Raw genomic sequence first — 22,515 nt, 5'->3', positions numbered from 1 at the left:
GCAGACTTCCACGGCTTTTAGAGACCGCCGCTGAGTCCTCTTTGCTGTTCACGTCAGTGCTCAGAGCGGGTTACACCGCGGGTCTAAGAAAAGCGGCCTTCCGTTCCTTTGCAACTTTACAAGGTAGGGGATGGTCTCCCCAGACGGTGCAAGGAAGTGCAAGGAGTAAGTGCAGTTCCACTGCGGCCTGGCCCTGCTGGAGAGGCCCACATGCGGCCCAGGACAGCAGGCAACGGGAGTTCGGAGCTCCACGCCGAGGGCCCAGCGCGCCGCGCTGCGTGAGTATGGATACCTCACTGCTCTTCTGGTATCCTTGACCCCAAGCAGCCAAGACGAGGAGCCCCTAGGGACGAGGGTCTGGGGCTGGCTTGTCCCCACATACCACACACCTGGGCCCGTGCTAGTCCCGTCACACGGTGTACCTGTTGACCTTCACCGCCACCCTCAAGTCCCCCTGGTTCACAGCCATCACAATCAAATTCCAGAAGGTCCGTCCTGTGCGCGGGGTCACACAGTGGCTCCTGGATGAGCCTTTCTAGGTAGGAAAAGCTGTGTAGCCTTGGGATTTGCAGACGTGGCTCGATGGTGAAGGGGTGGCTAATGTAGAGCTTCGGTCATGATACCAACGTGTGGGTGCTGGTGACCCGTGGCTGACGCGTGTGGCAAAGCCGGTGTCCGACACCTGGACTGTTTGCTTAGGGTTTTGCCGACCTTCCTGCCAAAGGTGAGGCTATAAGGACTCAGAGTGACAATACCGTTATTCGGGATATCGACGTTCTTTATGATCCTTCCAAAGCTCACTGGTGTTTTACGCCATTAAAATATAGTTGATTCATATTTGAGCATCCATGCACATACATAGCCTGTATTCACCAAATCCCACGTTTCTCTTCCATTTCTGCCCCCTGCTGCTCTCCAGTTTCCCTCTGGATTTCTTTTTACCTGCCCTTCGTCCTTCCCCGTCTGGTCCCCATACCCCCAGTTAAAAGAGGCCCAGATTGCTCCCCACAGTCTGTATAAACCTCAAGGCCAGGATGAATGGAGATGAAACAGTGTCCAGCTTATCCCCTGCAGGCGTGACCCTCACTGACTCTGATTGCGCTCTGGAGTGTTCCTCCTGAGATAAGCTGGCCTCAGGCTCACTCTCTGCTTTTCCTTGCTTTGCATTCTGTCCACGCGGTGGTCTTTTGGAGCCGCTCCTTGCTATTTTATAAGGCTACTTGCCTGACAGGTCTGCCGAGAGATGCCTCTGCCTGAGCTGGGGGTTCGCTCCTCAGACCTCTCCTTAGGTTAAATTTCCTTTTGGTCACAAGAGGCAGGAACCTGAGCTCCAGAATCCCTCCCCGAGTAACCTCAGGTGAGTCTCTCAACCTCCCTGACCCTCTGCTTTTTGTCTGTAAAGATGGGGGTGATAACAGTACCTACCTTCAGGGAATTATTATGAGGATTGGCTGAGATGGTGATTTTTTTGTTTTATAAGATGGTGACTTAAATAAAAAGTGTCCCAAAAGCTTTAGAGTAATTTTAAGCTTTAATAACATCAGAGGCATAAATGCTATAAGCTTAGGAAACACATCATTCAAAAGTTGATGTATTTCCATTTTTTTAAGATACTAATTTTATGAATTTATATGTGTTTAATTTTAATTTTTTGTTTCGGTCAATATTTGCCATGTTCAGCCAGAGGGGCTGGAAAGAAAAAAAAAAAAAAAAACTCAGAGACTTTTTTTTTTAAATGGACAGAAGTGAATGAATGCAAAAGAAATTTAGACAAATTTGCAAGTGAGTGTGTATTTATAGCATTTATATCTGAAGTTATTAAAGCTTAAATGGTACTAAGTGCTGCACAGAGAGAGGCTCTCCTTTCATTATTCCTACATAGTCCTCATTCTCCCCATCATCGTTTGGTCAAAGTAGTCATAGAGGAAGTTCTCTGATATTCATTATGGGAGGCCAGGAAATCAAGCCTGGTTTCTGTCACTCCTTTGGTGCTGGTCGGGGGCCAGAGGCCTCCCTGCCCATATTCCACCTGCCCTCCACGGAGCTTGCTCCTATGGGCTTGTATCCCTTACCAAGTTTCTTCTCCTCACCTCAAACTAGCTCCCCTACCAAGAGCAGGTGAAACATGCCGGACCCCAGACTCTGGCAGGAAACGGGGTGAGAGCAGAGCTACAGAAAACTTGTGCCCATAGTCCATTTTGAACCTAAATGTTCCTTCCCTCCATCCATAGCCTTCCCCTGAATCCCACTCTGCCCTTGACCCTACTTACCACTTAAAGGGCACATCATCTTGGACTGAATGTTGTCACCTTCTTTCTTATGGCCTCTATACCCCGAGCTCAGCCCTGCCCATCTTCTCACACCTGCTTATTCTGAGGTGGCGTTCTGGAACTTCCACTCCAAGGTAGAGCCCCCCTCAAAGCATTAGCCTCTCCTTGGGAACCTTGGCCCTCACAATCTCCCTGATGGAATGTCCCCCGCCCCCACCAAAGACCTCCACTCAGCAGGAAATCTTACACGTCCCAGAATTTGGTGTCCACAGAATATCAGGGTTGGAAGATGCAGGAAGTTGAGGAGAAATTTTTCTGCTTATAGCAACTGAGTTTGTCATGATCTCATCTCTATGAAATGGGTGGGAAATGAATGAGTTTGTTCTTGAATGTTGAATGTCCGGGGTCTCTGGAATCCAGGGGAGGATATAGGGGTCTGAATCTTCAAGAAGAAGTTCAAGTGGCATTAGATCTGGGCATCCCAGTGTAGAAGTGCTGATGGGGTGGGGGGTACTCTCTGGCAGGCTGTGCAGCACGGTTGGGGAAGGAATGAGGTTGGAGCCCAGGAGAAATACCTGATGTGCTTGCCTGGCAAAGATTCTAGAAGCACAGCATCTGGGGTCACAGATGCCAGAAGGGGACAGAGATTCAGTGAAGGGGCAAAGAGTGGATGATGCTTGAAAGATGGCAGGAGGGACAGGGACTAATGGGGTGGCTTTCTAGGAGACCATGGAGACCCTGGAAGAGCGGTTTCAGGGAACGGGGGTGACAGGACATTGAGGAGTGGGGAAGTAGCATGGCAGCCACGGCCCACTGTTGCAGCAAGATGGGTCATAGCAGGGCACAGTAAAGCGTGAAGGTGCTGGTGAGATGGGAAAGTGTTGGAGCAGTGGAGGCAAGGATGGTGAGAGGAGTAATTTGTGGCAGTTTGGCCTCCACACACCTTTGGAAGATTCGATGGAAGCCACAAGAGACCCAGTCTTCTGAAAACTTGACCCACGTGCAGGTGCTACATACAGCTCACGGAACAGAGTTCACAGATCCTCTGAAGCCTATCCAGGACCCCCCTCCCCCACCCCAGAAGCCAAAGGGGTCAGGGCAGGTGCTAGGGAGCCCTCACCTCTTTCTCTGCTTACCCAGTGCCCTCTGCCCCCTCTTTTTCACAAGGACTGTCCCCATTTTACAGGTGGGGAAACTAAGGCACAGGGGCTGGGGTTACGGGTTGCTCTGCTTCACTGCCTTGAGCAGAGGCAGAAAGGCAACCCAGGCCTGGTGAGTAGTCTGGTCTAATTAGCCTCTAATTGAGTTTCCTCTCCTTCCTCTCGGGCGTCACGGTGACATTAAATTACAGGATTCAAACATATAATTTCCTAAACTTAAATGTGATTTATCTTAATAGGACTTTGCACCGGGTCACTTTATCATGCACAGTGTCAGAGACCAGATCTATTATTCACAGGGACTATTACTGAATCAGAGAATCTGGAGCTAGGAGCGACCTTGAGAGGTCAGCTCATGCTCAGCTCAGCTGCCCCCGAATCTGTGCAGTCCCTCGCCCTGTGCTGGCTGCCTGTGGATGGATGGCTGGGCTTAACCGTGGGCAGAAAGGAGAGGCCCTGCATTCAGAAGCCCCACATCATGCTTCAGGGCCAGCTTAAAGGCCTGTTGCTTTAGGGACTATGAGTATAAGGCTCACTTGGACATGTGAGGTGATTCTGTCTCTGATTGCCTGGATTCTGGTTTGGCCAATAACCAAGCTGGGCTGTTCTTTAGAAAAATGCTTTAGAGTCTAGTATCTTTGAGCAGGAAGATGGTGGGTATCTTACGTAATTCATTAATTCATCAGTTCGTTTATTCAGTCATTTACTAGTCTACAGGGGTCCAGACGTGCTGGACAGATGCAGAAAGAAGTGAGTTGCCCAAGGTCACACTGGTGCATGCATAGTAACAGAGCTTGGGTTCCAACTAGGATCTTCCCAGGACCAGGTCTCCTGGTCCTACCACCAGCTGTCAACCAGCTGACATGTGCTCTTTGAAGGTGGCAGCCTGTGTGTGGAGGGGTAGGCGGCTGATGTTTATCTCCATGATGAATGGGATTCCAGTCGGCAACTTGATCTTCAGCCTTTGCAACTTTGGGGAGACAGAGGGTGATCAAAAGAATGTATTTTTCTAATGAAAGACTCCTTTGGAAATCCAATACACCACTCTGTCAGCCTCATGAGCCAGGGGAGGAGGGATGAAAAAGATCTGTTGTGAGCAAGCCTGCCGTTGACAAGTTGATCTAAATGTGCGCAAGCTGTACAGCCTCTCCCAGCACCAGGCAGAATCCAAGCATGTGCTGAAGAAATCCACACGCAAAGATAGGGACACAGCATGGCGGCTCTGGCTCTGGAGCCAAGCCACTGGAGCTGAAACCCTGAATGCCAGTTTGACCGTGGATTTCTGCGTGACCCGGCCAGGTGGAGACTTAAATACTTACGTGTCTCGGTTTCCAGTTCTGTGCAATGGGGTGGTTGGACTTAACTCATCAGGTGGTTGAGAGGGTAGGAGGAGATCGGGAATAGAAAACACGTAGCATGGGGCCAGGCAAATGCACTGTGAATCCTCCACAATGCCGGCTTTTATTACAAATACTGTACTTTCTTTTTCCAAGTCCAGAATGGACAGAACTGGTTGTACCATGGTCCTGAGACAGCATTTGCTTTGCTGTGGGATACTCACAGACATGTGCTTCTGAGCAGAGCTGGGGGTGAGAGTGGAGACTATGCACCTTTCCTCCCAGATAGCCCCTTCGTCTTACAACTCAGGTTACTAGCTCATACAATGAGGAAAGCAGACCCCTGTATTTTATTTTTCCTATTCCAGGTTTCATGGTGAGGTAGATTCTTGTGAGTAGGAGCTGTGTGGATCGCAGGGATATGGAAGGTGGCTTAAACCCGCGCATTAAGCTCTGGACTCAGCTGAGACGAATGCTCCTTTTCCACACGTGTGGGCAAACTGCTGGGAGCAGGAGAGGATGTGGATTGTACCTGGGGCTGAGGGGCTCCCCTCTGAGGGCAGGTCTATAGGTTCTGGTTGGAGTAAAGGGGCTTCAGAGAGGAGGTAACATTTGAGTTGATCCTTGAAGGATGAGGAGGAGGTTCTGAGGTTTTAATTCAGTTTGACAACCATGGGAAAATCCCTGGGGAAATTGCATGGACGGTGGCTCAGATGTGAGCAGGATTTGGCAGGCTCAGGGAAGGCAGGGACTCAAAGTACTGTGTGTGCACCCATGTGTATAGCTTGGCTAATGCAGCAAGATGAGGAGGAAGCCTGGGTGGGGCTGGGGCTTGGTCGAGGTGGCATTAAGCATGTGACAGGCTTGGTATTTACTGCCTCAAATCAACAAGTCACTGCCGAAGAGGCAGCTGGCTAATCCACTCTGGGGTCTGGAGGGCTTCCAGAGTGTGTGATGTTTAAGCTGGGAGCTGATGTCTTGGGGAATGGCTGCCCCACGTGGAAAGGAGAGCAGGGACAGAACCCTGGGGATTGCAGGAGGCAGGGAGGAGGACAGCCAGCCAGCCAGCCTTGTCTCTTTCAGCTGCGTGTCGAGAATTATGCTGGAAGTGGGGAACGATGGGAGATAATGTGTGGCCAGAAGTTGGGGCCACACCACTCGGTGCCTTGTAAGCCCTGAAGTCGCTGGGATGCCAGGCTAGTCACAGGGGCCGATGTGATTGGGATTCAGGCCCGAAGGCCCCTGTCTCAGCTGACCTGCTGCCTAAGCCCGGGGCCCGAGGTGTCCTCTTTTCACATCTCAGCAGCACATTGCCATTTGGTTGAGTGACCCTTGACTGGGCATCTATTTACCTGGACACAGAGGGTGCCAGCCATTGCCAGCCACAGGATTTTTAAATGCTGGTGGACCACCCCCCTCCCCTTGCTGGGCCTAATGCAGATTTGTGGCTCGTTCCCTGGAATTCATTCTGCACTACAAGACTATGATATTACCCAATGTTTATGGATGGCTGAGTCTAAAATATCCATTCTAAAGCCCACTGAAGGATGAAATTCCTTGTTACTTTCATAGATTCTCTTGTCTTATTTTTTCCCCCTGTGGAGGAACATAAAGCATTTGTATTTTTAGCTCAAGCCTGGTCATTTTTCTAATCACACCTGAGTTAGAAGGAAGGGCATTTGGGCGAGTGGGGAGGTGGGTGGTTCGATGAGGACAGTTGCAGCCTGGAAGGGGTCCTGTAAAGTCACCCCCTCCCGGCTAAAGTCTCTATTTGTCATATTTCAGCCACGTCTGGAAGTTGAGGGCTGCAGCCCACAATGTCTCAGCAACTATTATTGTTAATATTGACTGTTATTGTTAATAACAATATCGACTGTCCCCAGGGCTCAGGACTGAAATATTAGGCAGAGGCTACTGTGCAGTACAGCCTAGACACCCAGTCAAGAAGGAAATAGGGCCAGCTGGTTCATCCAGCTGAAGGCTTGAATCCTTGTTCCGCTCTCTCTCTCCGTGATCAGCATGCCTGTATTCTTGGGGATTTTGTAAAACGTCCCAACGCTCCATGGTTCTGAACTGAACTGCTTTTAACTCCACTAACGACAACTGTCCCACGTCCATCAGGACTCCTGGCTGCTCAGCAGGTCTTGCCTTCTTGTTTGCCAAACAAGCTTTTCCTGCTGGTCTCAGGTAGAATTTTCTGCCCCCTGTCTTTGATCCCCCAGCACGGCACCTGCCCCTTGTTCACCTGCCGGATGCTGTCATCACCTTCTGTCTTATCAGCTTTGGGATCTTCCATTTGTGGTATTATCTGCCACCCAAAACACATGCTGAGTGAATGAGCACATGAATGAATCGGCTTGGAAGCATTGCCATGAATAGCCCTGAGCCTCCTGCACGGTCCAGACTGTAGCCGGCCCACGGCGACCGGTGCCCCTTGCCCCCGGGTGCATCCCTGTGGGGTGAAGTCAGAATTCCACCTACGTCCTTTCAGTAAGGCCGTCATTGGTAATGACATGAATGTGCCCTCCTGTGTCTGGTGGGGTTTGGAACTGTGTGCAGCAGGGTAGTGAGACACAGTCCTCGCAGAGGCGTGTTGCATGCTTCTGACCATATGCAGGAAGGATGGAACCCTGGGTGTGACTCTGGAGGAGGCCACAGCTGGAGGGTGCAGGGTCCTTTGAGCTGGATGGTTACAGCAGACCTGGGTGCACCTGCTCTTCCTCCAGAAGCCTTCTGTTGCCTTAGTCTGGTGCCAAAGAGCCAGTGGAAGCCCATCTGCTCTGGGGGATGGGGTGCTGACCACAGTCAGCACTCTGCCTGCCTGCTCATGCAGCTTCGGGGTATCCTGGAGGGATGGCCATCCTACTCAGTCAGGCCCACTTGCCCGTTCCCTGTCTCCTCCTCCAGTGTGGTCCAGACAGCAGCCCAGAGCACCTGTGAATTGCTAACCCTCCTGGACCCCCCAGGCATCCCGGCACTGTGGGGTGCTTAAGAAGCAGGCACATGTGGCTGAGCATCCCCGAGCTAGTGGTGCAGACGTCAGTCTGTCACTTAACCTCTCCAGGCTTTCCAGCTTCTGCCTTAGAATGGGAATAGTGTACCCCCTTCCTAGGCTTGTTTTGAGGATTAAACACCTATGTACTAGGAGCACAGAGTAGGTACTTTGCACCGCCATTGCTTTCCCTTCCTTTCCATTACAGAACACCTAGAACTCAGATGCTGCTCATCCAGCTCCAGCTAATTATAGTACCAACCCTTAGAGAACATCAGCACTGTGCCCTTGACTTTGCCACACTGCATCCTCTGGCTGTGTTATAATGCCCATTTCACAGGTGAAGAGACAGAGGCTCAAAGAGGTGATGTTACTTGCCCACATTCCTAAGCTAGTAAGCTGGGTTTCAACCCTGGCAATTTGACCTCAATGTGCTTGCTTCTGGACACCTCCCTGCACGGCCCAGGACCTCCTCAGCTGGCTCAGTGGCAGGGGTGATCGAGGCCTGTTTCTGCACCTCCCAGTCCTATTATGGGATGCTATTATCAGCTGAAAGGTTGTGCTGGGAGAAACACACAGGTGTGTACAATAACCATTGTAGGAGAACGGGATTCCTTCTTGACCCCGAATCCTGACAAAAGTCATTCTGTCCCCAGGCTTGCATTTACTTTGGTGGAATCTACGTGGGCACCTGGGATGCAGGCCTCACCAGACGCAGCAGACAGGCAGGGGCGGTCGTTGGTTACATGAAACACATCTCATGCTTGCAGGGGAAGTGACACTGGTCCTTCAGGGAAAGGATCCAGGGCTCATCCGAGGGAAATCCCGAGGTGTTCGGGATCAAAGTCTGGGGGGCCCTCCCTGCATTTTCCAAAGACAGGATGCCAGGCAGGAGTGTGGTATCTATTTCAGGTCTCTGGATAACCAGGGGTGTTCCGGGCCACCACGCTTCATCCTTCCCAAAAGCTGTGAGGGAGGGTTTAGAGATGAGCAAGCTGCTGCTCGGGGGGGGGGGGGGGGGGTTTGATGATTTTGCTCTGAGCTGCACAGGTAGTAAGTACAGGAGTCTAGATTCAAACCTCCATCTGTCTGGACTCCAGTCCGTGCTTGTCTGCCTGGTTCCAGCTGGGCAACTTCTTAGTGGGCACGTTGTGTGTGCTGGGATTGAAGCGGTCACTGCGGGCTAGGGATAGAGCTCAGCAGTAGTTCCCACCAGTGATCACGCACGGGGGGTCTGAGGCGTGCCGTCCCTCCCTGTCTCACTGAAGCCTCCCCCCGACCCTGGGCAGGGGGTGCTATCATCCCATCCGTTTTACAAAGCAGGAGACTGAGGCCAGCATGGAATGAGACAGGCTGGTCAGTGAGTAATGGGTGGTGGGGTTCAGGCGAGCAGTCCGTGCTGGGAGGGCTCCCCCACGGTGTCCTGGCAGGTTGCAGGGCAAGGCAAATGCAGGCGGCAGCTGCCCTCTGCGAGTTGGATGGGGTCGCGAGTTGGATGGGACCCGGGACTTGGCCGGTGTGTGGGAGCGGAATGTACTTCCTACAAAGGGCACAGTGATGGGGAGGAAGTGCCAGCTGCAGCTCGGGTACCAGTTACCCAAGGCCTCAGTCTGGGACACAGGGTGGGGCTGCCTTGGGAAGGAGGCAGGCGCTGTGTTCTTAGGAGGAGGCCTGGGGTCAGGGCCCATCCACAGGAAGTGAAGCCAGGTGTGGATAAGTAGGAAAGTCGACCCTCTGTGAGCAGCCAGCTCTTCTTCTGTGGGCTGGGCCGAGCCTCTCTGTTGGGTCCTTCAGCCCAGCAGTGGGGAGGGGTGGCGGGCAGTGCCGCCCACCATCTCTCTATGGAGAGTTCGATGTCTTCCCCTCTCCTGCAGAGCAGGGGGCTGCCGACTTCTTTGTAGACGCAGCCAGCCCTCACTTCACTGTTAGGCACTGCATGAACTTAGCACCATTAGTGCTTCTAGGTAAGCGCCCCACGGGAGGAGGGAAGGGGCAGGATGAGCTAGCCCTTCCCCTTCCCTGTGGATGCAGGGCTGAGCACTGCTCAGATTTCCTGCTGTGAACAAGAAAGCCTCTGCCTGCCTTTTCATAAAAGGCTCTGGATTTTCCCAGCACATTACAGCATGACCCAGTGTCTCTGTCATTAGGAAGAGAAATGCACCCGAAATAAAAACATTGAGGGTTAAACGAGAAGGAGAGACGCAGGGAAGAAGAAGGGAAGTGAGTGGCGGATATTGATGGAGCCAGAGCACCTGCTGCCCACGCCATAGGGGCTGCTCAACACCCAGGGTTCCACATTGAATCTATTTCTGAGCCACGTCTCTGTCCTCATTCACTACAAATAATTGCTCTGTGCCCAACCCACACATGGCCCTGCCGTGGTCAGCAAGGGAGTTTGGCATTAGGTGAGTCGGGGGTCTGGATGAGAGGCTCTGTGGGAGAGGTACCATTGAACCTCGTTGGCTTTTCTTTTGTAACAGTGTTTTCCCTTCCCTCTAGGGCATGCCCTGTTGCCTGATTCAGGCTCCTATCTATCACCACTCTAGGATTTTCCTCCACTGACCTGCCCACCCTTCTACTTCTTGAGTCTTGAATCAATCAATCTCTCTCTCTCTCTCTCTCTCTCTCTCTCTCTCTCTCTCTCTCAAAATCATTTCCAGTACAACCTGCAAAAGTGCTCAACAACAGATACCACCACCTCCCAGCCTTGGGTCCACCTGCCTCCCTTTGAGACTCCTCTCTGATGCTTCCTTAACTTCCTGGTCAATGGCTGTATAAGAACTATCTGCAATTATTTGCCCTGTTGTGTTACATTTTACCATTGCTTTTGCCACCCCAAGTCTGTGGAAAGGATTTTCTAAAAATACCAGGAACCTCCTAAGTGTCACATCCTAATGACCCCTCACTTCCCATCCTATTTGACAAGATTCTGTTGACCATTACTTTCTGCTGAAGACTCCTCTTCCTTTGGATTTGGTGACACCTCTCTGTTCCAGTCATTTTACTTCTCTGCTCATCGCTTGGATGTTGATGGTCTCCAAGATTTCTTCCTCACTCCTCTTGTCTCACCGTCTAAGTTCTGCTCGAGTCATCTCGTGAAGTCTCGTGGCTTCACCCACCATCTACTTACCTGCTGATGACCCCAGGACCTTACTCTGGAGCTCCACATGGAACTTCACAATGATGTGCGGCTGCAAAGAAGCAGGAGTAAGGTCTTGGTGAGCCAGGATTAGGGACCATCCATTGCAATGCTTCAGGAAGATAGATTGCCACAGGAATTCAATGAGTTGCTCAGAGTGTAGGCAAAGCAATAGCCTTGTGATTCGGTTTAGATAGGAAGCAGGATTAAATTAGAACCTCGTGGCCATACAATTTTATTTGCCTACTTCCTAGCCTATTGTGGGAGCTTCATAAATGTCAGCTGAATCTGGTGTTGATTAGTTAGTTATGAATATGGCCCTTTTCCCCCTCCTCCTAGAGGAAGGGATGAGAGCACAGCTCTAACTGTCCTAAGATTTTGAAAAAGGTTGATGAGCAAAATATTATGTATTTAATGATGAGGTGAAGAAATGGATGAGGTAATTAGCAGAGAGGAATTGAGGTCATGGGATCTGTAAGTGTGTTATGTTGGAACTTTACAGTTAGTTGGGAAAAAAAACCTGTTTAATATAGAATCCCATTTGTTTCCAACAAAGTCAAGAACATTTCTTGCAGCTTATTAGCACAGTTGGCGGAGTCTAACGATTCCAAGGTTTGTGAAGGTCACAGAACCAGGCCGAAAAGGCACAATCATTGTGGAAGTGCCCCCAGGTTTTAACATGTTCAAAAAATGTTTCATTGTGGTAAAGTACATATAAAATTTACTATCTTAACCATTTTTAAACGTAAACTTCATTGGATTAAGTGCGTTCAAGTTGTGTAACGAACGCTACCGTCCATCTCCAGAAATCTTTCATCTTGCAAAGCTGGAATTCTGTATCCACCAACTTCCCGCGCTTCCTTGCCCCAGCCCCTGGCATCTGCCAGTCTACCTTCTGTGCCTATGAATCTGACCACTCTAGGTAACTCCCGAGAAGTGGAATCAGGCCGTATTTGTCTTTTTACGATTGGCGTTTTCACTTAGCGTAATGCCCTCAAGGTTTATCTGTGCTGTAGCATGTGTTGGAATCTCTTTCCTCTTTAGGCTGATTAATAGTCCATGATACACGTATACCCGGCACCCAGGAGTTTACTGATGAGCTTCAAGCAGGGATTGGTTTGAGGCTTCTTTTGTGTTCTAAATGGGAGTGCCACCTCTTCAAGGAGTTTTACAGGAGGGAACATGTGGGTTTGAGTAGATTTCCCCCTCAAAAAAACCACACCCATCTTTATAGCCTTTATGTTGCCTGAGTTGATCTTCAATTCTTTTTCCCTTTTGGTTCAGTAAAGTCTTCTCTTTTAATTATGCTAAAGGAAACAAAGGAAGGGATGGGTGCTGGACTCACTAACGTCTTGGGTTCAAAGCAGGATACATGCCCAGGGTCTGCTGTGATGGGAAACAATTTCAGTTACCCCAAGGGAAAAACGGAAAAATGGAGTCAGAGCATGGGGCCAAGGCCCCCAACATCCCACCCACCCACAGGGACGACTCTGGTAGTTATAGCTTGGTCTTCCTTTCACGTGCAGAGTGCTGGACACTGCTCCACTCAGGGCATGTAGGTGGGAAGGGAAACGCAAAGCAAACCTTACCTTGGGATCCCTTTTCCACCTAGATCAGAACTGTGCCTTTGATAGATTGCTGTTTGGAAGAGAATGTGTTGTGTCCCAATTTCTATTTTATGATGCCTCTTTGTTCTTACAGTGCTACTTTTCTACAAAGGAATATTTGTAGAAATGCTGGATGCAATAGGAGGCTTTGAAATGAGAAAAATGGAGATTCTGTAAGCCTATTTGGAAACCAAGATTCTGCCCAAAAGTTAAATTTATTTTGAAAGAATCTAAACTGATTTTCCTTGCCACTGGTATAATCTCTCATTCTCTCTTCTCCCCTTATCTCCCTCCCACTCCTTCTCTGTAACTCTCTTCCTCCTTCCCCCCTGCCCTTTCTCAAGCACATACTCACATATGTGCCACATAGGGAAAATGACTCCTGCTTTTTTGCCCTTGTCCATTGAAAATGTGACCTGTGCCTGCTGGCTATCTGGAAACCTTTCAGGCTTGCCTCCCAGTAGCCCCTGTGAGTAGTTGAATTACCATTTCTCACCCTAACCTCAAAGAGGGTTTGTTAACAAAGCCTAAGGTGCAGAAGAGGCCAAGAAAGCCAGCTCAGAGGCAGGTAGAGCCATGAGGATTGCAGCAGGAATATAAATGGGTATTTTTTTTTCCTCCTCCGAAGGATTTTTAAAGGTTATCAAGTTATTCCCTTTCAAATAGAGGGCAGAAATACCGGAGACTACAGTTGTTGAAGGGAACTTGACTGAAAGTTTTAAGTTGGTCAGGAGGTTTGGGAGAGGAAGACTTTCTCTGAAAGGGCATAATCTGAACTCAGAAAAATAAGGTTTTTGGTTCAAACTCCAACCCTCCTTCAGGACCTTTCAATGAACTTGAGCAAATCGTGTCCTGTCTCTGGGCTTTAGCAGAACAATGCCCCATTGGTTTTCAGGGAAGCCTGAATTTATCAAGGTGCTATCGCTCTCTAGCTGTGGAGCCTCTGGGATGGTGTTTAGCCATCTCTTTCTCTCTCTCTTTATCTCAAAGTGGAGATTGCGAGAGCCTCCCTCACTTTGGGGAGACTTTTGGAAGACAGCTCTTAGTTCACTCAAGGCAGGTGAATGTCATTCCAGAAAATGCCCACGATGATGATAGGGATGACTAGTGCTTGCTGAATATCAGGGTGCCCTCCCAGTGCTTTTCTCGCAGAGCGCAACGGGCTCTTCTAGAAGGAGGCTTCTAACAATACGTATTTGGGCTAGGCTCCCTTTAGCATAATGGGCTGTGCCATTTTGAAACTGGAGAAAACCTGTTCTGTTCTGATTTCTTCGAGAGAGTGTTTATTTACCCAACCTGTGTTGTTATATTTTCTTGTAGCGTACGTCCTTCTCCTGCATTTCAAGGTAGAAGAGCCATTACACCTAATGAGAGCTCCTTTCTAGCCGGCGTGCCACTTAGAATGTTCAAGAGTGCGTTAGAATTTTAACCTTTCAATGCATCTTTGTAATGGCATGTCACCCTTAAAAAATGAGATGTCAGCTTCCTGCTGAAAGGAACAGACACTGATTTTCAACCCGAAAACCACCACTCGTCCTTCTCTAGGAGCCTCATTTAGGTTGAGGATGTTATAAAATACCATGAGATGGAAAGGCAGTATAAATGCTGCTTGTGGGATGTGTCCATTCTCATGGGATCCGTGTTGCGAATGAGGCAAATACCTCGTGGGGTGACACATTCTCATTTAAGCAGTGCTCTAGGATCCTGCATCACATCGCCTTGAAATGCATTGCTAGCAACCCTATTTTTAAAGAGGTTTCAATATCACCTAAGTGAATTAATGTTGCCAGGAAAGGCATTTTGAGAATTGATGCATTAGAAATAATTGTCTTCTCGGTGCTCACAAACGTGATGGATTCCTCCTGTTCTTTCATCCCCATTGCTGTGGAAGCGGTCCTTCTACCTCTTGTCATTATCATTTACCATCCTGGAACTTTCTCTTGTCCAAATGGAGCCTCTCACTGCTCCCTAAACACACCAGGCTCTTCACCTGAATGGTGAAACCCTACCCATCTTTCAAGACCTGGTTCAGAAGTCCCTTCATCTCTAACTTTCCCCAGATTCCCTCACATAGGGCTTCTTGCCCCCTCGTCCTCAGACATCCTCTGGTACTTTCTTTGTCACTCGACAATGGCACTTCCCACACTGAATGGCAGTTAGCTGTTAAGCTTGTCTGTTTCCAGGACTGTGAGCTCAAGGGTAGCTTGGGGTTGGGGGCACATTTTATTCGTCTTTTGTCAGTATCTGCCTGATAGTGTCCAGGAAATATTTGACACTCATTTGAACTCTGATGGGGAAACAAATGAAAAAAAAAAAAAAAAAAAAAAAAAAAGAGTGATCTCTAAGAGATGCCAAAGCTGGTTTAGGGTGAGAGAAGCCAGGGGAGATTTCTGGTAAAAAATAAAATAAAATAAAATAAAATAAAATAAAATAAAATAAAATAAAATAAAACAATACAGTGAGAAAGGACTTTTCCTTCTTTACAGTATATACCCCGCCCCTTTTACAGCGGAGGACATTGCCTGTCTGAGGGCAGCACTCATGATACAGAGCTGGGTCTATGCCTCAGCCCTGCAGCACGTCTCCTTACTCATGCAGGGTAGTTTTCTTTCCACAGCATGACCTCTGAGGCATGGTCTTGAAGGAAGTGATGAACATGAAGTAGTAGCTACTGAAGGACATGGCAAAAATAAAGAGTAAAGCAGGCTGCGGTTGCCTCCCTTTATGCAACCAGCTCCCTCCATCCTCCACAGCTGTGGCAGACTGGGTCCTAAGAACGTGTGTGCTTGACTGGGACTAGAAAAGGGGGTGTCAGCCATGCGACTGTGCCATAATGATAGTAATGGAGCTGACAGTGCGGGTTGCTCCTCGGCCTCCCATCTCCCTTCCCTATGGCTCAGAGGCCCCACTCAGTACCCACAGCGGTGTGTTTCTGGAGGCCCATTGGAATTATCCATAATGATTGAAATCCTGTATGGAGGTTCTACGCCCTTGCTAAGAGTCCATGTAAACATGGACATGGGTCATAATTCTGGCCAATGACACAGGCAGGACCAGTCTTCTGGTAGTGTCCTCACTATCAAAAAGAGACCCATGTCGGGTTGCCAGATTGGGCAAATAAAAATACGGCACACCTAGTACATCTGACTTTCAGATAAATGACATTTTTTTTTTTAGTGAAAGTATGTTCCATGCAATATTTAGATGCCCATGAGACATTCGTGAGGTATCTTCCTCCAAAATCATCCACGGTCTCAGGATGTTTGCTAATGAGATGTATGATCTCGGAGCAGAGTCACAGACAACAGATTCAAACTTCCTGGGGCTCAGACATTTTGGAAAATGACAGAGTCCTGTTCATGAAACAGGCTTGGTTCAGTGCCCCTTCTATCTCGAAGAGCTGTTTGGTCTTCAAGAACCATAGTGTGTGTGTGTGTGTGTGTGTGTGTGTGTGTGTGCGCGTGTGTGTGTTGGTTGGTTTTTTCTAATAGCATTCTCCTCTTTTTCCAGCCTCCAGTAAAGTTGGCCATGTTAATAGATGTCATAGATTTTTATTTTACCTTCGGGTAGGGCTGTGAGCAACTTTTTGGAGCTACATAGAAACGTTTGTAGAACATCTGGGATGGCAAGTTGGCTTGAAGGGTGGTGAGTGGTCAGTTACTTAATCACTGCCTTGCCTAGAAAATTAACTGTCACTCAGCTTCCTCATCTGTAATATTATTACTGACCTCACAGCCTTGTCATGAGAATTAAGAAGAGGGGAAACATGCAAATCAGTGCAGCCACTTCGGAAGACAGTAAGACAGTTTCTTACAAAACTAAGAATACTCTTACCATATGATCAACAATTGCACTCTTGGTATTTACCCAAAGGAGTAAAGAACTTAGATCCATCCAAAACCTGAACACAGATGTTTACAGTTACTTTATTCATAATTGCCAAAACTCGGAAGCAACCAAGATGTTCTTCAATACATGAATGGATAAGTAAACTGTCGTACATCTAGACAGTGGGCTACTATTCAGTGCTAAAAAGAAATGAGCTATGAGTCCATGAAAAGGCATGGGGGATCCTTAAATGCATGTTCTGAAGTAAAGGAAGGGGATCTGAAAAGGCTACATGCTGTAGGATTCCAACAAAGGACATTCTGGGAAAGGCAAAACTAGGAACAGTGAAAAGATGAGTGGTTCCAATGGGTAGGGAGGGAGGGGATGAGTAGGCAGAGCATAGTGGATTTTTAGGGCAATGACACAACTCTGTATGATGCTATAATGGTAGATACATGTCATTACACATTTGATCAACCCCCCAGGATATAAAATGCCAAGAGTTAACCCTAATGTAAACTATGGACTTTGGGTGATGATGTTGTGTCATTGTAGATCTGTCAGTTATAACAAGTGGACCACTGTGGTGGGGGATGTTAATAGTGGGGGAGGTTAGTCATATATGGGGCCACGGGATATATGGGAAATCTCTGTACCTTCCTCTTAATTTTGCCATTAACTTAAAACTTCTCCAAAAACCCAAGTCTGTTTTTTTTATTTATTTTTATTTTTTGTAATGTTCATTATATATATATATGTATATATATATATATATACATATATATATATATATATAATTTATTGTCAAATTGGTTTCCATATAACACCCAGTGCTCATCCCAACAGGTGCCCTCCTCAATGCTTATCACCCACTTTCCCCTCTCCCCCACCCCCCATCAACCCTCAGTTTGTTCTCAGTATTTAAGAGTCTCTTATGGTTTGCCTCCCTCCCTCTCTGTAACTTTTTTTCCCCTTTCCCCTCCCCCCTGGTCTTCTGTTAAGTTTCTTAGGGTCCCCGTAAGTGTGAAAACATATGGTATCTGTCTTTGTCTGCCTGACTTATTTCACTTAACATAATACTCTCCAGTTCCATCCACGTTGCTACAAATGGCCAGATTCCATTCTTTCTCATTGCCAAGTAGTATTCCATTGTATATACTGGTACCGAGAAGATGTGTTTTTTGTGGGGTTTTTTTGTGTGTTTTTTTTTTAAATAAGAGGTGAAACATAGAATGACAAGCACAGTGACAGGGCACAGTTATTATTTTCTGAATGGTAACTTTCTTCCCTCTTGTTTGTTGGGCCAGTGGCTCCAATGTGCTGTTCCAGACTTCTCTCTGCCACTCTTGCTATGTTGACCTCTCTGGGTTTCCATCAGACTAATGATAATCATGTTGTGAGGAAAGATGGACTGACTCAGAGCCAGGAGGCCTGGAGTTTTGCCCAGCCTCCCACTGCTTACTAGATAATAAAGTTTGGGGAAACAAATGAAGTCTAGGGAACACAGCTACTGAAATGAAATGAGTGATGATGATGATGATGATGATGATGATGATGGTAATGAACACTGGGATAGTTTTCATCAGCTCCCAGCCTTCTTGGGGGAGATCTGTACTTGACAACAAAATGTGAGGCTATTTACTTCATTAAATCAATAAACCTATTTGGGGCACCAACATTGTCCCAAATCCCATGCTGGGCACAAGGCATCCAGATACAAATAAGACAGTGTTTGAGCTCAAGGACTATCTAGTCTAGTAGGGCAGATGGCTACCAAACTCATAATGGTGATGCCATGCATTAAGAGCTAACCAGATGTAATAAAGTAAAGTGTGAGGCCCTAGTTGAGAACAGTGTAAATGAGGCTGGGTGGGAGGAGCTCAGGCAGGGGATCTCATGGGCCTGGCTCCCAATATGTGATCAGAGTGTGCTAGAATAGAGCCAAGCAAATGAGAAGACAGAAAAAGAGTAGAAGTAGTTATCTTTAGGGGTTACTGGGTCCTGTGGAATCTTTTATTTTACTACAGCAATCTGATCAGACTGCTGATTCATTAGTAATATTTTGTGAAGTCATATGTAACTGCTCGGGGTCAGGATTTGGGACCTATGTAGTTGCTAAGTTGTTGGAGCATCTTTCTCACAGATCAAATCCAAAACTGGTAGACCCCACTAGCTTCCTAAGACAGTTTATGGAGGAATTTGAGAAATATAACAAATTTTGAAACCATATTTGCATTCGACTGAGAGTCAAAAATTAAGGCTTTAATAATTCAAGATAGTTTGATTCAATCTCACAAGTTAATCAATACAAAATAGAGCTGTGTTCACCATGTAAACCACACTAATTAGATTTAAAATCCAGGGGATATCACTTGGCATTAAATAAAAAGAAACAGAGGACACATTGTGTAGACCTGTCTCTCCCTTGTCTGCAGTTCAGAGAGAAGGGAGTGTGTATTGACTCAGGGGTCTCAAACTGGAGACCGTGTGTAAAAATCTCAGAGATATTTGGAAGAAGCTGTCCTAAAGTGAAAACTTTCCTCAGGGAGGAAATTGACGAAGTTTAAGAAACGATATTCAAGGAAATAAGGGCAAATGACCGGACCAGCTCCCAATTCATGTATTTAAAGAATTAAGTAATTATTTTTCTTCAAGAGTGACTCTTTCTGCTTAAAATCACACATACTTTCTAGAACAAGGTATTCTGAAGTTTTTCATCAGGAAAAGAGAAAACATCTTAAATCTTAATGGCTTAAGAAAATGACCTTTTACTGGTCTCATAATTCTGTGGGTTGACTGGGCCAACTCACCTGATCTCCTCAGCCCACATGTATGTCTGTCATTAGCTGGTTTGTTGCCTGGTGACTTGCTGATGACCTAGGATGGCCTTACTCAGATGTCTTGCAGTTGATGGGATGTCACCTGCAGGGCCTTGGTTCTCTTCTCCACAGCCTCTCATCCCCCAGCTGACCAACTTGGGCTTGTTCACAAGATGTAAGCAAGTTTTGGTGAGATTGGGGGTGTTGGTATACAGCCAGGAGTGTGACTTTGGATGTTGTATGATTGGAATGTCTATTAGACCTTCAAGTACAGATATACAGTTGGAGTCCAGAGTTCAGGGGCATGGTCTAGGCTAAAGATATGTATTTGGAAGTCATCTGTAAAGATATTTAAAGCCATGAGACTAGATACGAGCTCAGCATGCGAGTGTGAACAGAAAAGAAATCTAAGGAATAAATTCTTTGGCTCACTGTTGCTCAGATGTTGGGGAGGTGAGAAGAAAATGTGAAGAAACTGACAAGAGGAAGCCAGTGACCTATGAGGAAAACTAGGGAAGACTGATCTCCCAGAAGCCGAGTTGGGGGAAGAGAATCGGAAGAAGGAAGGAGTCAAGTGCTGTACATAGATCAAGTAAGTGGATTGGGAGGAACCACCACATTTAGGCATGTAAATGTCATTGGTGACTTTGACAAGAACTGGTGGACAGTGGTGGTGAAAGCCTTATTGGAGTGACCTTAGGAGGAGCAGAAGAGGAGGTGAAGGGAAATAGAGACAACTCCCCCCCCCCAATATTGTACTTTGAAAATTCTCAAATATGCAGAAGAGTTGAAAGAAGTGTACAGTGGGTGCCCATATAAACCCCCCAGATTCATAATCAACCTGTTAGAGATTTGCCTTCTCATGTCTATCCATCTCTCTAACCCTACATCCATTTAGCAATCCGCCTTTTTTTATGTCAAAGGGATAGAGAAATGATGCAGAATTGGAGTGAGATGGGGTCAGAAATTGTGTGTGTGTGTACACACGTGAGCGATTGTACACAATGCAGCATATATCTTATGCTGATGAGGATGATCGAGGATCGAAGTCACAACTGATGATGCTAGAGGAGTTAATATATGGAATGATGTATTTGGGTAGGCAAAGGAGTATGGGCTTTGGGGCATCACATGTACCAATGGGTGGGTTCATTCCAGTAATGAAGGCTGGTTAAAAAATATGGACAATTTGATGCATGAGAATGTCCTTTAATAGCGTGAGATCCAGCACCTCCAGCACTCACTCTGAACCTGCCTTCTGTTTCCAGCTCTCCTGTGAATGTGCTGTGAAACTCTGGGAGAGTAGCATCACCAACCCCTCGGGTCTTCTGGGACCTCTGCTGTAAAATGAGCATAATTATGAATATCATACTTACACTACAGGGAGCTTTGGAAATTATACACTAGGGATGTATGTTGTGTTGTTATTTTTATTAACATTGAGCCATGAGAACAGCTTTGCAGGCTGCTGCAGCTCTGTCCCCTACTCTGTGCAACCCTTTCTCCCTGTCTGGGGACTTTCAGATAATGAATGAACAGCTCAGGACTTGACAGACTTTGTCCCCCATTACAGTACCTTAATGTTTATCTGATGGACCAACAGTGTCCTGGAGGGCAAGAGCTTTAGAGTGTCCTAGAGGACTTGAGTCCATTTCCACCTCAGAGTGGTGCCTACTCATTATACCTAAGGACTATGGTATTGGACAAAAACTGTCCCTCATTCCCCTTGTCTGAGCCTCTCTTTGTTTTGGGTCACTAGCGCAGAGTCTAAGGCCTGCAACTCATTGTCAACCATGTTTATTCTACCAAATGTGACATTTTTACACCAAAGTTCTTTTGTTCTTTGTCTTTCCACATCTCCTTCCACACACTCCTTCCTTGGAGTTATTTATGTCTGCAAAGAATACAGGTGGGTGACCTGTCACAAGTAACCACACAGAGCAGAGAGAGCCTTGCTGCAAAAACATACTAGATATATTTAGCACTGCTTAATTAGAATTAGCTATTTTGGATTCATTTTCCTTTCTTTATGGTGAAGTTTAAAATTAAAACCCAAACACTCTATGTTTTCACTTTCTGTGATGGAGAAGCTGAAGGCTTGGAATCAAGATGAATTAGGTTGAAACCCAGATTCTCTCACCTTGGGCAAGATACTGTATCACTCAGCCTCAGTTTCCCCATCTGTAATCTCGAGTTAATTATATTTTTTCTCGTATGTGTGCTGGAAATGTTGAATGAGATTGTGTTAGTGAAAAGCCCCAGTAAGGTGCCTGGAAAATAACAAGTTTCAATAGACATGATCACGATGTAATAATGAGCACACCACCAGCAACAATGAAAATAATCTAACAACCGTAGTTGGCACTGACTCTTTGTTGTGTACCAGACTCTTGCTGTTCTGTGGTCTTCATGAGCCACATTTACCGTGACAGAAAAACGGGTTGCACAGATACTGCTTTCTTCTTTGAAAGTTAACTCGTGTGTGTGTGTGTGTGTGTGTGTGTGTGTGTGTGTATGTGTGTTTAATAATCAGTGGAATTTAGGTCTCCTACCTCTATTTCAATAAAATCTACATTTTTTTCAACTTTAAAGTTGTTGAATATTTTTTTTAGTAAGTTGGAGAGAGAAAATACAGGACACCTACTTAATTTTGAATTTCACATAAACAAAGAGAACTATTTTAGTATTTTAGTATTAGTATGTTCCAGTTAACAGTTGAGCCATACTTATGTTAGAAAAATGGATCATCTGAAATTCAAATTCAACTGGGAATCCTGTGTTTTAATTTACTAAATATGACAACCCTAGGCCCTAGGAAATTCAATATTTGAAGTATGTGTGTGTTCCGAAGCAACAGAATCTTGATCATAGCATTTGAGGTATGTGGGGGTAACAGAGGTCATGATGACCTTCTGAGAGAGAGGATTTCACTACCCTGATATCTGATGCGAGGGTCCCCACCTCTTTTCCCATTCCTGAATTCATCTCCTTCACAATCATCTTTTCTATTCTTCCTTAGCCTTCCACTAAGTAATAATGTATTCTTAGTTGTTATTCATCCCAGTAGATGGTCAGGAACTATTTCTGTTCCATTCATTCCTTTATTACTCTGCCTAACAAAGGGTGTGGCACATAGTAGGTGGTCAATGAATTTTCAACAAGTAAATGAACAGTTTGTGCTGGGGCACCTGGGTGGCTCATTCGGCTGAGCTTCTGACTCTTGATTTCAACTCAGGTCACGATTTCATGGTTTGTGGGATCAAACCCGATGCTGTGCTCTGCACTGACAGCGTGGAGCCTACTTGGGATTCTCTCTCCCTCTGTCTCTGCCCCTCCCCCGTATGTGTACACGTGCTCTCTCTC

At 46.8% G+C, this 22,515-nt stretch overlaps 1 long non-coding RNA gene across 1 annotated transcript in view; it reads left to right on the top strand.

The window, feature by feature from the left end:
- Positions 1-22,515, top strand: part of LOC107180393 — a 286,205-nt gene that overhangs the window by 132,439 nt on the left and 131,251 nt on the right. The window lies entirely within an intron of this gene.

Source organism: Panthera tigris, chromosome E2 (genome assembly GCF_018350195.1).
Source record: "Panthera tigris isolate Pti1 chromosome E2, P.tigris_Pti1_mat1.1, whole genome shotgun sequence".
NCBI lineage: Eukaryota > Metazoa > Chordata > Mammalia > Carnivora > Felidae > Panthera > Panthera tigris.
Note: the sequence above shows the minus strand (reverse complement) of the source record. Positions and strands in the feature narration are given on the sequence as shown.